General features: G+C 49.3%; 1 protein-coding gene and 1 non-coding gene across 9 annotated transcripts in view; one reads left to right on the forward strand and one right to left on the reverse strand.

The window, feature by feature from the left end:
- The window catches only part of OXR1 (oxidation resistance 1), a 256,107-nt gene that overhangs the window by 35,724 nt on the left and 206,503 nt on the right, over positions 1 to 13,880 (forward strand). The gene's annotated exons all lie outside the window — the stretch shown is intronic.
- On the reverse strand, positions 10,495 to 10,577 carry TRNAL-CAG (transfer RNA leucine (anticodon CAG)). The gene has a single exon. It is a non-coding gene; the product is annotated as a tRNA-Leu (tRNA).

A 13,880-nucleotide genomic window follows, 5' to 3' on the forward strand; every position in this document is an offset into this window, starting at 1 on the left:
GCCCTAGAAGAACAGGGAACTGTTGGAGTGAGTCCAGAGGAGGCCACCAAGATGCTCAGAGGGCTGCAGCAGCTCTGCTCTGAGGACAGACTGAAAGAGTTTGGGCTATTCAGCCTGGAGAAGGCTTTGAGGAAACCTTGTCATAACCTTTCATTATCTGAAGGAAGCCTACAGGAAGGCTGGGGAGGGACTATTGACAAGGTCTTGTCATGACAGGATGAGGAGTGATGATTTTGAACTGGCAGAGGGGAGATTCAAACTGAATGTTAGGAAAGGATTCTTCACAGTGAGGGTGGTGAGACACTGGCACAGGTTGCCCAGGGAGGTTGTGGAGCACAGAATCACCCAATGTGATCGAAGATCACATTGGGTGATTCTGTGCTCCACAACCTTCCTGAAGGTGTTCAAGGGCAGGCTGGATGAGGCCTTGAGCAATGTGCTCTAGTGGGAGGTGTCCCTGCCTATGGGCAGAGGGTTGGAACTGGATGATCTTTGAGGTCCCTTCCAACCTAAACCATTCTATGACTCTGTGATTCTTTGATTCTGTGATTCTGTGTGCAGAAGGTGTTGTGTGGTCATTGTGGTGAGGTGAAAGTGACTCTTGCTGAGGGTGCAGTAACGGAATTGCAGGCTTCCCATTTGAGGATTTCTGAGTTTGATTGATTGCCTTTGCAGAACATTATCAGTCAAGTTAACCAAAGATATTTTCCTAAGTGCAATAAATGATTTCATTATATTCAGGTGGGTTACTTGGTTTTGCCACTTCTTCATTGTACTCCTTCTTGGCTAATCTAAACATCTCTTATTTCTTACTCTCAGGATAATCTCTTTATCTTTTCTTAGCATTATAAAGCAGTGGAGAATTGTATTTGATTCATGCTTTATCTTTTCTTTTTCCTCTCTCAGATTAAATCTTGATTACTATGCAAATGAAAATTCCTCATAAGGAATATTGCAGACAATATGAAATTCTCTCTCATGTCTGCAAAGGAGGATTTTATGAGAAGAGGCCTATCTAGGGAACAGAAGTGCTTTGCCTTTCCACTGTGCTGTGCTCTGGTATTGCATAGAACCATAGAACGGTCTGGGCTGGAAGGGACCTCCAGAGGTCATCTAGTCTGGCCCCCCTGCAGTCAGCAGGGACATTCCCACGAGCCAAGGTCACTCAGGGCCCCATCATGCCTCACCTTGAATGTCTTCAGGAGGGGGTCTCCACCACCATCATAGTGAAGAACTTGTTCCTAACATCCAATCTAAATCTAGTCTTCTCAAGCTTGAACCTATTGCCCCTTGTCCTGTCACTGCAGGCCTTTGTAAATAGCCTCTCTCCATCCTTCCTGTAGGCTCCCTTCATAGAATCAACCAGGTTGAAAGAGACCTCCAATCTAGAACAGATCACAGAGGAACAAATCCAGGCAGGCTTTGAAAGTCTCTAGAGAAGGAGACTCCACAACCTCTCTGGGGAGCCTGTGCCAGTGCTCTGTCACCCTTACAGTAAAGAAACTCCCCCTTGTGTTGAAGTGGGACCTCCTGTGCTGCAGTTTGCACCCATTGTCCTTGTCCATTGTGTTCTTGGGTCATCTATATTCTTCACTTTGGAAAACTTAAACTCATTTCAACTATGTCCAGACAGCTGGAGAGTATTTCTCCTGGATGGTATGCTCAGTTGTCTCATTTTCTAGCCTAGACTGGAGCACTTCAAAAGACTCCTAAGTGAGAAGAAAATTAACTCCATCCTCTCAAGACTCACACACACACAAAGAATCACACAGAATCAATCAGGTTGGAAAAGAGCTTCTTAGATTGAGATTCATAGAGTGGTTTAGATTGGACGAGATCTTAAAGATCTTCTATCACTGAATCTCAGAATTAAACAGGTTGAAAAAGACCTTTGAGATCACTGAGTCCAACCTATCACCCAGTACCATCTAATCAACTAAACCATGGCACTAAGTGCCACATTCAGTCTCTTTTTAAACACTCCCAGGGACAGCAACTCCACCACCTCCTCAGGCACTGCATTCCAATGCCAATCACTCTTTGTGTGAAAAACTTCTTCCTAACATCCAGCCTGGTGCAGCCTGAGAGTGTGTCCCCTCATTCTGTCACTGGCTGCCTGGGTGCAGCCTGAGACTGTGTCCCCTCATTCTGTCACTGGCTGCCTGGGTGCAGTCTGAGACTGTGTCCCCTCATTCTGTCACTGGCTGCCTGAGAGAAGAGGCAAACTCCCACCTGGCCACAGCCTCCTTTCAGGTAGTCTTAGCGATAAGGATCTCCCTGGGCCTTCTGTTCTCCAGGCTGAACCACCCCAGCTCCCTCAGCTGCTAGCCCAATCAGTCTTCATATACCTGAGCCTAAGGGCCAGTGAAGTGGTTGCATATGTGCCAAGTGGTTTCCTATCTGGGAGATGCATATTTTAGTTCACCAGTGAATCTAATACAAATTTAACTCCTTGCAAATAAAACCACAATAGTTTGAAGCTGTGGCAAAGAGCGCTTAAACTTTGCTTCAAGCAACTGCATCATTACTTAACAAAATGTGAGTAATATCTGGATGTAATTTGTGTTTTTCCAAATGAAAATATACAAGAAACTCTGTTTAAATTTGAGCTGAAGCAATTAATGTTTTCTCAGCTGTGTTTTTACAGAAGCCCATAAGGCTCCACTCCACCTTGTGCAGAGCCTTTCAGAGCCTGGCATCTCTATTTTTATTATCCCATCCACATTTCTACACCAACCTCATGCTGTAGCTCTAATTATTTAATTCTCCTGTTGTGTTTCTTAGCTATTTCTTGGAGTTTTTGTAAGTGCCTGATTATTGCCTGCAGATTCTCTAATTGTAGGATTATGCCTGCTTGTCAGTTATAACCTTCAATACTCTTAAGTTTCAGGCTGGCACCTGAAATTACAGAGTGCCTAACATCTCAGGGACTGGGTTTTTTCCTTCTGTTTGCACTGGAATGCTACTGTGTTTATCTACTTCTCTGGTTGATGTCAAGTATTTAATGTGTAAGTAAAACCACAGACATCTTTCTTTTGTGTTTCCAGTTCAGCTTTACAAGGTACAGGAGACACAGAGTTGCTGAGCAAGAGCCTTAAGAACCTTAAGATATGTCCTGCACGTGGCTGGGCTCTGTGTCCTGTTGTCACAGTGTCAGTGAAAATCATGGCCAGAGACGTGCTATGGACCCCAATGTGGTTAAACTCATGCTACAGTTTATTGCAGTGGTTCAGTGACTTATATGCTAACTTGGAAGAGGTGTGCACAGCTAACTTTAAGATCGGTACACACATAAGGCACAGATAGGCTTAAGGCTATTTGTAAACTTCTGGTGATAGAATCATACAATCAGCCAGGTTGGAAGAGACCTCCAAGCTCATCCACCCCAACCTAGCACCCAGGCCTACCCAATCAACCAGACCATGGCACTAAGTGCCTCATCCAGGCTTTACTTCAACACCTCCAGGGACAGCGACTCCACCACCTCCCTGGGCAGCCCATTCCAATGCCAATCACTCTCTCTGCCAACAACTTCCTCCTAACATCCAGCCTAGACCTGCCCTGGCACAGCTTGAGACTGTGTCCCCTTGTTCCCCACCTGGCTACAGCCTCCCTTCAGGTAGTTGTAGACAGCAATGAGCTCTGCCCTAAGCCTCCTGTGCTGCAGGCTGCACACCCCCAGCTCCCTCAGCCTCTCCTCACAGGGCTGTGCTCGAGGCCCCTCACCAGCCTTGCTGCCCTTCTCCGGACACATTTCAGTATCTCAGCATCTCTCTGCAATGAAGGAGCCCAGAACTGGACACAGCACTCAAGTTGTGGCCTGAGCAGTGCTGAGCACAGGGGCACAAGAACCTCCCTTGTCTTGCTGGCCACACTGCTACTGATCCAGGCCAGGATGCCATTGGCTCTCTTGGCTCTGCTGCCCACCTGGGCACACTGCTGCCTCATCTTCAGCTACTCTCTACCAGCACCCCCATGTTCCTTTCTGCCTGGCTGCTCTCAGCCACTCTGTCCCCAGCCTGTAGTGCTGCTTGGAGTTGTTGTGGCCAAAGTGTAGAACCCTACACTTAGCCTTGTTCAATCTCATCCCATTGACCCATCCAGCCTGTCTAGGTCCCTCTGCAGGGCTCTGCTACCCTCCAACAGCTCCACAGCTGCTCCTAGCTTGGTGTCATCTGCAAACTTCCTGATGCTGGACTCAATCCCCTCATCCAGATCATCATATGACCTCTAAGAAAACAAACCCACAGGCTTTCCCTCTCTATAACTAAAACGAAGAGCAAAGCTATGTTGCAGCCTTGAGGCCACAAGCACTGGGCAAAGCAGGAGATATCCAAGCCAGGAGCAGTGTGGAAATCCTTTCCTCGGTGCATGACAACAACAAAAGGCACCTCTGCATTGCCATGTGCAGTTTTGGCTTAGTTCCTTTTTCCATAGAAGTTAAGATTTTTTTAGTTAGGAAATGATTTCTGCACACCAAGTGGAATGTACCAAAGGAGCTGCAGAAGTGCACAAACCTGCCTTTTGAGCCGACTGACATCAGTTGAGCTCCCATACCAATCGCAGTCTCTACGTCAGGGAAGTTACATAAGTAGGTAAGTGGGTTTAAGAACAAAACAGATTCAGTGAGTTGTGCTCACCTGTCAAAGCAAGCAAATCAGCACATGAAAGGGAGGCTAGGTTTGAATATGATTAAAGCCTTATTGTTTTCCCCAAAGATAGAATCATAGAATCAGTCAGGGTTGGAAGGCACCAACAAGGACCATCTAGTTCCAACTCCCCTGACATGGGCAGGGACACCCTACCCTAGAGCAGGCTGCCCACAGCCTCATCCAGCCTGGCCTTAAACACCTCCAGCCATGGGGCCTCAACCACCTCCCTGGGCAGCCCATTCCAGCCTCTCACCACTCTCATGCTTAACAACTTCCTCCTATGTCCAGGCTGACTCTCCCCACCTCCAGCTTTGCTTCATTCCCCCCAGTCCTGTCACTCCCTAATGGCCTGAAAAGTCCTTCCAGCTTTTTTGTAGGCCCCCTTCAGATCCTAGAAGGCCACAATGAGGCCACCTGGGAGCCTCCTCTTCTGCAGACTGGACAGCCCCAACTCTTTCAGTCTGTCCTCACAGCAGAGCTGCTGCAGCCCTCTGAGCATCTCAGTGGCCCTTCTCTGGACACCTTCCTGCACATCCGTATCTGTCTTGTCCCAGGGGCTCCAGAACTGGATGCAGTACTCCAGATGGGGTCTCAGCAGAGCAGAGTAGAGGGGGAGAATCACCTCCCTGGCCCTGCTGGCCACACTTCTAGATCACAAACTTAGCCATGGTGGAGTCTGCATATTTAAGACACACAATAACAACTGTGAGCCGTTGAGTCAGCACCAGTTGTCTTAAAAGAGCAAATTGTTTCTTTATAAAGAAACTGACATTTATCCAGAGAGAGAAGAAGGGCTCACAGTTGAAGAAGAAGCAATCTTTGGAGGTTTGGGGTGTTTGTAGCTTAATTTACTTCATCTCCAGAAATATCACATTTCAAATCTTTCTCTTTTTGTTTTTGCTTCTCTTCCTGTGGCCTTTAGAGTTTGTGGCAAACCTTTCACATGCCTTAACAAGATGTCAGCTGTTAATGCTGCAGTCCAATCTGCTAATCAGGTAAAGCTAAGTAACTGTTGTGACACAAATCGAAGCCTTGCAGTTGCCCAGCAGTCAGGTAACACAAATATCAATGTGTTTAGTTCTTTAGACAGTGTTGAGTCCCCAACAGCTGGACTAAACACCAGTAAGAGGAAGCTGTGTTGGGTAGGTGAGCTCTACCAGTCTGCAGCAGGTGGATCAGACTGGGGACACTGATACTGGCCACATTTCCATTATCTGTGACCTGAATTGCAGAGCTCACTGTCAGGACTCTCCCTGGGCTGCTCTGCATGGATTACAGGCATAGCTGCATTGCTTTACCCTCCTCTCCTAAATAACCTCTTCTCCATAATTAGACATACTCCTTATCTGCAGTTTAGCCTAGTATCCTCTTAACACAAACAGGAACATCCATGCTGGATCAGACCCATGGGCAGCTGAGCTCAGTATCCTCTGGGATAGTAGCCAAGACCAGCTTAAAGAAGAAATCAATCCAGTAGCAAACAGCAGGACAAGCAGTAGGACCTAACTTCCCTGCTTCCAGAAATTTGGGGTTCAAAGGCTTCGTAATGCAGAGGGATTTCTTTGTTTCATAGCCTGCAACAGACTGCAGGGTCACTGGTGAGGACCTCTGGAGGTCCTTCAGTCCAGAGGACCAGAGCCAGCTTCTCAGACCCAGCTCAGCTGCACTGGATTGCTCAGGGCTATAACGAGTTGGGTTTTGAGATGGAGATCTTACAACCTTAGGTCAAACTCTTCCAGTGTTTCATCTTTCTGCTGTTTCCTGAACAGCATTCACATGGTGCAGATTTCAGAGCCTGCTGGGTACTGCCTGAGGAGCTGCATGCTGCTGTTGGAGGTGTGGATTATAGCAAGGGCAGTGTTTCCCTTGTCTCCCTACGCTCCACACACTGCCACTGCTCTATTGTAGTGTGAAGTGATGATCTTCCAAAGGTTTGAACACCACAGAAACAGTCTTGCATTACTTCAATAGAATACTCTCTGATACTTCCTTTTCCTGAGTCCTGGATTTTTCCTGTGCTCTCCATAAGGATTCCCTTCCTTGCCCAGAGAGTGGTGGTGAATGGTGCCACATCCAGTTGGCAGCTGGCACTAGTGGTGTGCCCAAGGATCAGTGCTGGGCCCAGTCCTCATCAATATCTTTATTGATGATCTGGATGAGGGGATTGAGTCCAGCATCAGGAAGTTTGCAGATGACACCAAGCTAGGAGCAGCTGTGGAGCTGTTGGAGGGTAGGAGAGCCCAGAAGAGGGACCTTGACAGGCTGGATGGGTCAATGGGATGAGATTGAACATGATCAAGTGCAGGGTTCTACACTTTGGCCACAACAACCCCAAGCAGCACTACAGGCTGGGAACAGAGTGGCTGGAAAGCAGCTAGGAAGAAAGGGACCTGGGGCTACTGATAGAGAGTAGCTGAAGATGAGGCAGCAGTGTGCCCAGGTGGGCAGCAGAGCCAATGGCATCCTGGGCTGGCTCAGGAGCAGTGTGGGCAGCAGGATGAGGGAGGTTCTTGTGCCCCTGTGCTCAGCACTGGTCAGGCCACCCCTTGAGTGCTGTGTCCAGTTCTGGGCTTCTCAAGTCAAGAGAGATGTTGAGGTGCTGGAAGGTGTTGAGAGAAGGGCAGCAAGGCTGGTGAGGGGCCTGGAGCACAGCCCTGTGAGGAGAGGCTGAGGGAGCTGGGGGTGTGCAGCCTGCAGAAGAGGAGGCTCAGGGCAGAGCTCATTGCTGTCTACAACTACCTGAAGGGAGGCTGTAGCCAGGTGAGGGTTGGTCTCTTCTGCCAGGCAAGCAGCAACAGAACAAGGGGACACAGTCTGCAGTTGTGGCAGGGGAGGTCTAGGCTGGATGTTAGGAGGAAGTTGTTGTCAGAGAGAGTGATTGGCATTGGAATGGGCTGCCCAGGGAGGTGGTGGAGTCACTGTCCCTGGAGGTGTTGAAGCCAAGCCTGGCTGAGGCACTTAGTGCCATGGTCTGGTTGATTGGCCAGGGCTGGGGGATAGGTTGGACTGGATGCTCTTAGAGGTCTCTCCCAACCTGGTTGATTCTGTGATTCTGTGAAGAAGAACTGGAGCTCTGAGGAAAAGGGAAGGTTCCACCTGACAGTGCAGCTCACAGGATGCATTTAAACTAAGATGAGTAGCAGGGGCTGGCTGATCACCTGTCACACAGAGGAAGAAAGTTCAGTATGGTAAGGCTGAAGCCACTGGTGATGTTCTTTCAGTGTGCTTATTTAGTGCAAAGAGTATCTTAGAGTTGTACTAAATATAGAAGATCCAGCAGAGACAAAAGTGACAACTGTGCGGTCATCCCCAGCTCCTCGTGGAGTTAGCTGGAGTGGGCCTGGTGGAATTGTGACATTCTGAGTTCCATTCCTGAGGCCTTGAGTGACCTGTTCTAGTGGGAGGTGTCCCTGCCTATGGTGGGGGGTTGGAACTAGCTGAGCTTTGAGGTCCCCTCCAACCTAAACCATTCTATGATTCTATGATTCTGAAACTTAGGTGAATAATAAAGCAAATTTTGCACCTTGACTGGAAGGTGGCTGAAAGGGTAGAAGTCAGACTGTATTGAGGCCAGAGGAAGATTACAGGGATTAAGGCGAATACAGTAGGACATAAGCCTTGTACAAACTTGGGATGGCCCTTTTGGCTTTGGCATAACAGATAGAGCCATGAGTCATGCACAGACTGCTCTCCAAAGTAAGTCACAGAATCAGTCAGGCTTGGAAGGCACCACAAGGATCAGCCAGTTCCAACCCCCCTGCCATGCCCAGGGACACCCTACCCTAGAGCAGGCTGCCCACAACCTCAGCCAGCCTGGCCTGAAACACCTCCAGCCATGGGGCCTCAACCACCTCCCTGGGCAACCCAGTCCAGCCTCTCACCACTCTCATCCTCAACAACTTCCTCCTCATGTCCAGTCTGACTCTCCCCACCTCCAGCTTTGCTCCATTCCCCCCAGTCCTGTCACTCCCTCACAGCCTCAAAAGTCCCTCCCCAGTTTTTTTGCAGGCCCCCTTCAGATCCTGGAAGGCCACAATGAGGTCACCTGGGAGCCTCCTCTTCTCCAGCCTGCACAGCCCCAACTCTTTCAGTCTGTCCTCACAGCAGAGCTGCTGCAGCCCTCTGAGCATCCCAGTGGCCCTGCTCTGGACACACTCCAGCATCTCCACATCCCTCTTATCCCAGGGGCTCCAGAACTGGATGCAGTACTCCAGGTGAGGTCTCAGCAGAGCACAGCAGAGGGGGAGAATCACCTCCCTTGACCTGCTGGCCACGGTTCTCCTGCTGCAGCCCAGGCTCTGATTGACCCATCTATCTATTGGTAAACGAATTATCTCTGCTCCTCAGAGCTGCTCTCCTCATGGAGAGCCACCTCTCTAAACAGAGTGAAAAGAAATGAATGAAGTCTGAGTGTGGACCTGTGAGGCCCAGGAAGTGGAGCTACAATGGACAGGTGTTAAGTTCTATTTCCACAGGAAGAATTTTCACATAGCTGCCTAGTTAGAAAATATTTGCTCTAAAAATTCCTCTCCTAGAGTTTTTCTGATGTCTATAAGCATCAAAACTGTCACAGAACTAACAAATCAAAGATACTGGCTGGAGGCAAACGAGCTTACAGCGTTCTTCTGGTAAATACAATTAGGGAGCTTAATGAAATGCAGCATTTCAGATTAGTTTCACAAGCCCTACACCTCTGACTCGTACTACCATGACATCTTCCAACAAGCGTGGAGCGAATGGATTGGATCCTACAGCTCGCACTTTATACTCTGCCTTTCAGGAGCATTTTCCTGTGCATTAAGGCAAAATTTAAGGAAGTGTTTCCTAATGAATTGGAAGTCGTTTGGTGCTCTCACCAAATTACTGCTCAGTGAGTCTGGAGCAGTTGCTCTTTCCTTCCCCTGAGTAGCTTTGACTTCTGCTCTGCATGCACAGATATGCGCTTAATTAAAGCTTCCTTTCCAAGTGCCGTTAGCTAGCCACAGGAGCCATACCAAGCTGCTCCCAGGCTCCCTGCCAGAAAGCCACCGCTGCTGATGGAGTTTTGGGCTCCGCAGTTTAGGAGGGACAGGATCTGCTGGAGAGAGTCCACCAAAGGGCTACGGGGATGATGAGGAGACTGGAGCACTGCCTGATGAGGAGAGGATGAGGAAGAAGCTGTTCAGCATAAGAGTGGTGAGAGCCTGGAATGGGTTGCCCAGGGAGGTGGTTGGGGCCCCTTGCCTAGAGGTGTTTAAGACCAGGCTGGATGAGACTGTGGCCAGCCTGATCTAGGGGAAGGTGTCCCTGACCATGGCAGGGGGGTTGGAACTGGCTGATCCTTGTGGTCCCTTCCAACGCTGACTGATCCTATGATTCTGTGATTCTGTGACCTAAACATCTCCAGCACCTCCCTCTTTACACTGCCTCCTCAAGAAGCTGTAGAGGATGATGTGGTCACATCACAGCTTCCTTTTCTTCAGAGGAGAGAAGCCCAATGTCCTTGGCTGCTCCTCATGGGACATGTCTTGTAGCCCTTTCATGAGCTTTGTTGCCCTCTGTACAGATTGGAGGAGCTTGACACTGTTCTTAAATTGTGTGTGCCAGAAGTGCAGGTAAAAGAGTGCAGCTGAGGCTGCCCCCCTGAGGCTAAGCATCTGCTGTGCCCCTGTGACTGTGCTGCGCGTGGTCTGTGGGGTGTTAGGTGCGAGAGGCTGAGTGGCAGTGGACGAGGCTGGTGCGGGGCATGAGTGCCAGGTGCGGTTGTGCAGGGCTGCAGGTGCGAGCTGCTATTTGCATCCCTAGGTGAGTGTGCAAGGGGAGAGAGTGTCGGAGGTGTGCGTGGGTGCAGACAAAAGGAGTATGTCAGAAGTGGGATTCGAACCCACGCCTCCAGGGGAGACTGCGACCTGAACGCAGCGCCTTAGACCGCTCGGCCATCCTGACCTGCTGAGTGCTGCAGATGCGACGCAGAGCTGGTGACAGAATAGTCCAGACAAAGCTGTTTGTTGTGTTGGCTCTGCTGCAGGCGCCGAGGTTGAGTTGTTGTGCGCAGTTCCACTCTGTGGGTGCCTGAGTGTGAGGAGTGTCTCACTCCAGTGGCGTAAGCCACGCAGCAGAAGTTTGAAGGTGTACAAAAAGAATACCAAAGTGTTGTGTCGCACAAGGGCACTGCCTAAGGCGGATTTGTTTTTGCTGTAATGCCCATGAAAATTCGGTTGGGGCAGGTACATCTGAGTCATTGTCGGTGTTCTCTCTGACATCCCTAAGGGCATTGTGGCACCAAAGTGTTTTCTGTGTCCCCATATTGCCCTTTTATAAAAGCAATTTGAGTAAATTCATCCAGGAAGCTCTAAAGATAGAAGGCAGCCTAGAGCCTTCCTGAGGCTAAGCAACCCTGAGTCTCTTAGCCTGTCCTCACAGAAGAGGTGTTCTAGCTGCCTGGTCATCCTTCCACTTACACCTACTTGAGCAGATCTATGACTTATGCTGAGTGCCCCAGAACTGGCCAGACTATTCCAGGCGGCGGCACATCCCCCTTTACCTGCTGGCCATGCATCTTTGGATGCAGCCCTGGATACAGTTGCCCTTCTGGATGGTGAGCGCACATTACAGGCTCACAGAATGGCAGGGTTTGGAAGGGACCCAAAGAGATCATTGAGTCCAACCCTCCTGCCAGAGCAGGACCATGCAATCTAGCTCAGGTCACACAGAAACACATCCAGCCAGGCCTTGAAAGGCTCCAGAGAAGGAGACTCCACAACCTCTCTGGGCAGCCTGTGCCAGTGCTCTGGGACCCTTACAGTAAAGAAGTTTCCCTTTGTGTTGAGGTGGAACCTCCTGTGCTGCAGCTTACATCCATTGCTCCTTGTCCTGTTGCAGGGAGCAAGTGAGCAGAGCCTGTCCCCCGGCTCCTGACCCCCAGCCCTCTGATATTTATAGACATTCATTAAATCCTCTCTCAGTCTTCTCCAGACTAAACAGCCCCAGATCCCTCAGCTTCTCCTCATAAGCCATGCCATTCAGTCCTCTAATCATCCTTGCAGCTCTCCACTGGATCCTCTCCAGCAGATCCCTGTCCCTCTTAACTGGGGCACCCAAAACTGAATGCAGTGTTCAAGATGAGTTTATCACCGGGGCAGAATAGAGGGGCAGGAGAACCTCCCTTGATCTGCTGGACACACTCTTCTTAGTATACCCCAAGATCCCATTGGCCTTCTTGGACACTGCTGTCTCACAGCAAAGTTTTCAGCTCCCAGTCCTTCTCTGTGGAGTTGCTTTCAATTCTTTCATTGCCTGGCCTGTATTTGTGCTTAGGTTTGCCCTGACCCAGTTGAACTTCATCAGGTTTTCATGGACCCCACTTTCTAGCTTGTCAGAACCTCTCTGCATGGCATCTGTTCCCTCCAGCATGTTGAATGCACCACACAGCTTGGTGGCTTCAGCAGACTTGCTGAGGGTGCCTCAATCCCACTGTCCATGCCATGGACAAAGGTGATAAAGAACATCTTTCCCAGTAGTAGCCCCTGAGGAACCCCACTCATCACTGGTCTCCACTTAACATCAAGCTCCTGGATGCAGCTCTTTGAGTGCAGCCATCCATCCAATTCGTTATCCCCTGAATAGTCCATCTCTGATTTAGAGACCAGGGTGTTGTGCAGGACAGTGTCAGATGCTTTGCACAAGTCCAGACAGATGACATCTGTTGCCCTTCCCTTACCCACCAACACTGTAATGGTAAATCTTACTGTGCTGTAGTGATTTACAGGGATGCCAATGTACAGTAGCAGTCAATCTATTGGAATGCTGAGTTCACCATCCCCAGCACTGAAGACAAAAGGAACCACATATCAAAGGCCTCTCTCCCACCTTTTCTGTCCCTTCTCTGTCACTCAGCAGCCCACCCTTTGCCATTCTGGGTTTCTGTCCTGCTTTAATCAAAGATGCTCACAAAGTGAGAAGTCTTGTGTGCTGTCCTTTCTCTGAATAGGAGACTTGTTTTCCTTGTTATGTTTCAGGTCTCTCCCTCTGGGACCTGAGAGAAATCCTTACTAATTCAATAAGAATGGCTGTAGCCTGTGGGACCAATGCATCTTCTTCCAAACAAAGTGGAGTATGTTATGTGGATCATAATGAGGTTAAATGGGGTTAAGTGGAGACTTGCTTTAAAACTAGGATGTCCTTTCAGCATTTTTACAACTTCACATTTTGCCCCTAGTTCTCTAGATACAAATGTGCTTAACTCTACAGGTATCCCCAGTCCTGTTGTCAGACCTCTTTGGTTGTGCAAGCAGGAGTATCAAGTGAAACATGGACTCAGAATATTGGCAGGAACCTGGGGATCTCTCTTCCTGCTCCCTGCAATCCTTAGGGACCAGACTCACTCTGGTGAATTGAAAATACATTTACATCAGTAGCAGAAACAGACTGTGAGCTAGGAGGGAGCCTGCAGTGCGTCAGGACTGTGTTGTCTCAGCTGCCACCTGTCTTTGCAGCAGAACTTTGAGTCTTGTCGTGGTCACAGGTAGGAATGGGCTTGGATAGCAATAGAGGCTTTCTCCTGGGCTTATTCTCCCAGGCAGCCAGCAACAGAACAACGGGACACAGTCTTGAGTTGTGCTGGGGGAGGTCTAGGCTGGATGTCAGGAGGAAGTTGTTGGCAGAGAGAGTGATTGGCATTGGAATGGGCTGCCCAGGGAGGTGTTCAAGCAAAGCCTGGATGACTGTGCTAGTTTGAGCCTAGCTGGGATATTTTGGTGTGAGGAATTAGATGATAGGCTGTGAAAAGGAAACAATGGTGATGGCTACTGCACTCATAGGCTTGCTGAGGTGTGTAAAAACAAGAGTAACAGGGTTGCTCTTGGGCTCTGGCTGCCTGCACTTCTCTCCTTAACCTGCTGTCTAACTAATCTGTCTGCTTCTTACCCACCCTGGCTGACTCTCCAAACTCACCTTGAATGTAAGGCAAAGTCTGAGATGGGTAGAGGGATGGAGAGGTGGCAAAATGGTGGTTGGGAGCCCCTCCTGGGAACTCAGGTTTCTGGGAGGGCTGCTGTGTTCCTGTATCACTTTTTAACTTGTCTATTTCTGTCTGTAGCTGTATGTATTGTAAATACCTGCTTGTGTATTGTGCTAAGCTCTAAGTATAAAGCTCCATCCTTAATTTCTAGCTTGGCTCAGTAGGGTCTGGGTGATTTTTTAAGTGTGTGGGGGGGGTGAGGAACAGCCAAACCGTCACAATGAGACACT

This window comes from Pogoniulus pusillus, chromosome 14, assembly GCF_015220805.1.
Source record: "Pogoniulus pusillus isolate bPogPus1 chromosome 14, bPogPus1.pri, whole genome shotgun sequence".
NCBI lineage: Eukaryota > Metazoa > Chordata > Aves > Piciformes > Lybiidae > Pogoniulus > Pogoniulus pusillus.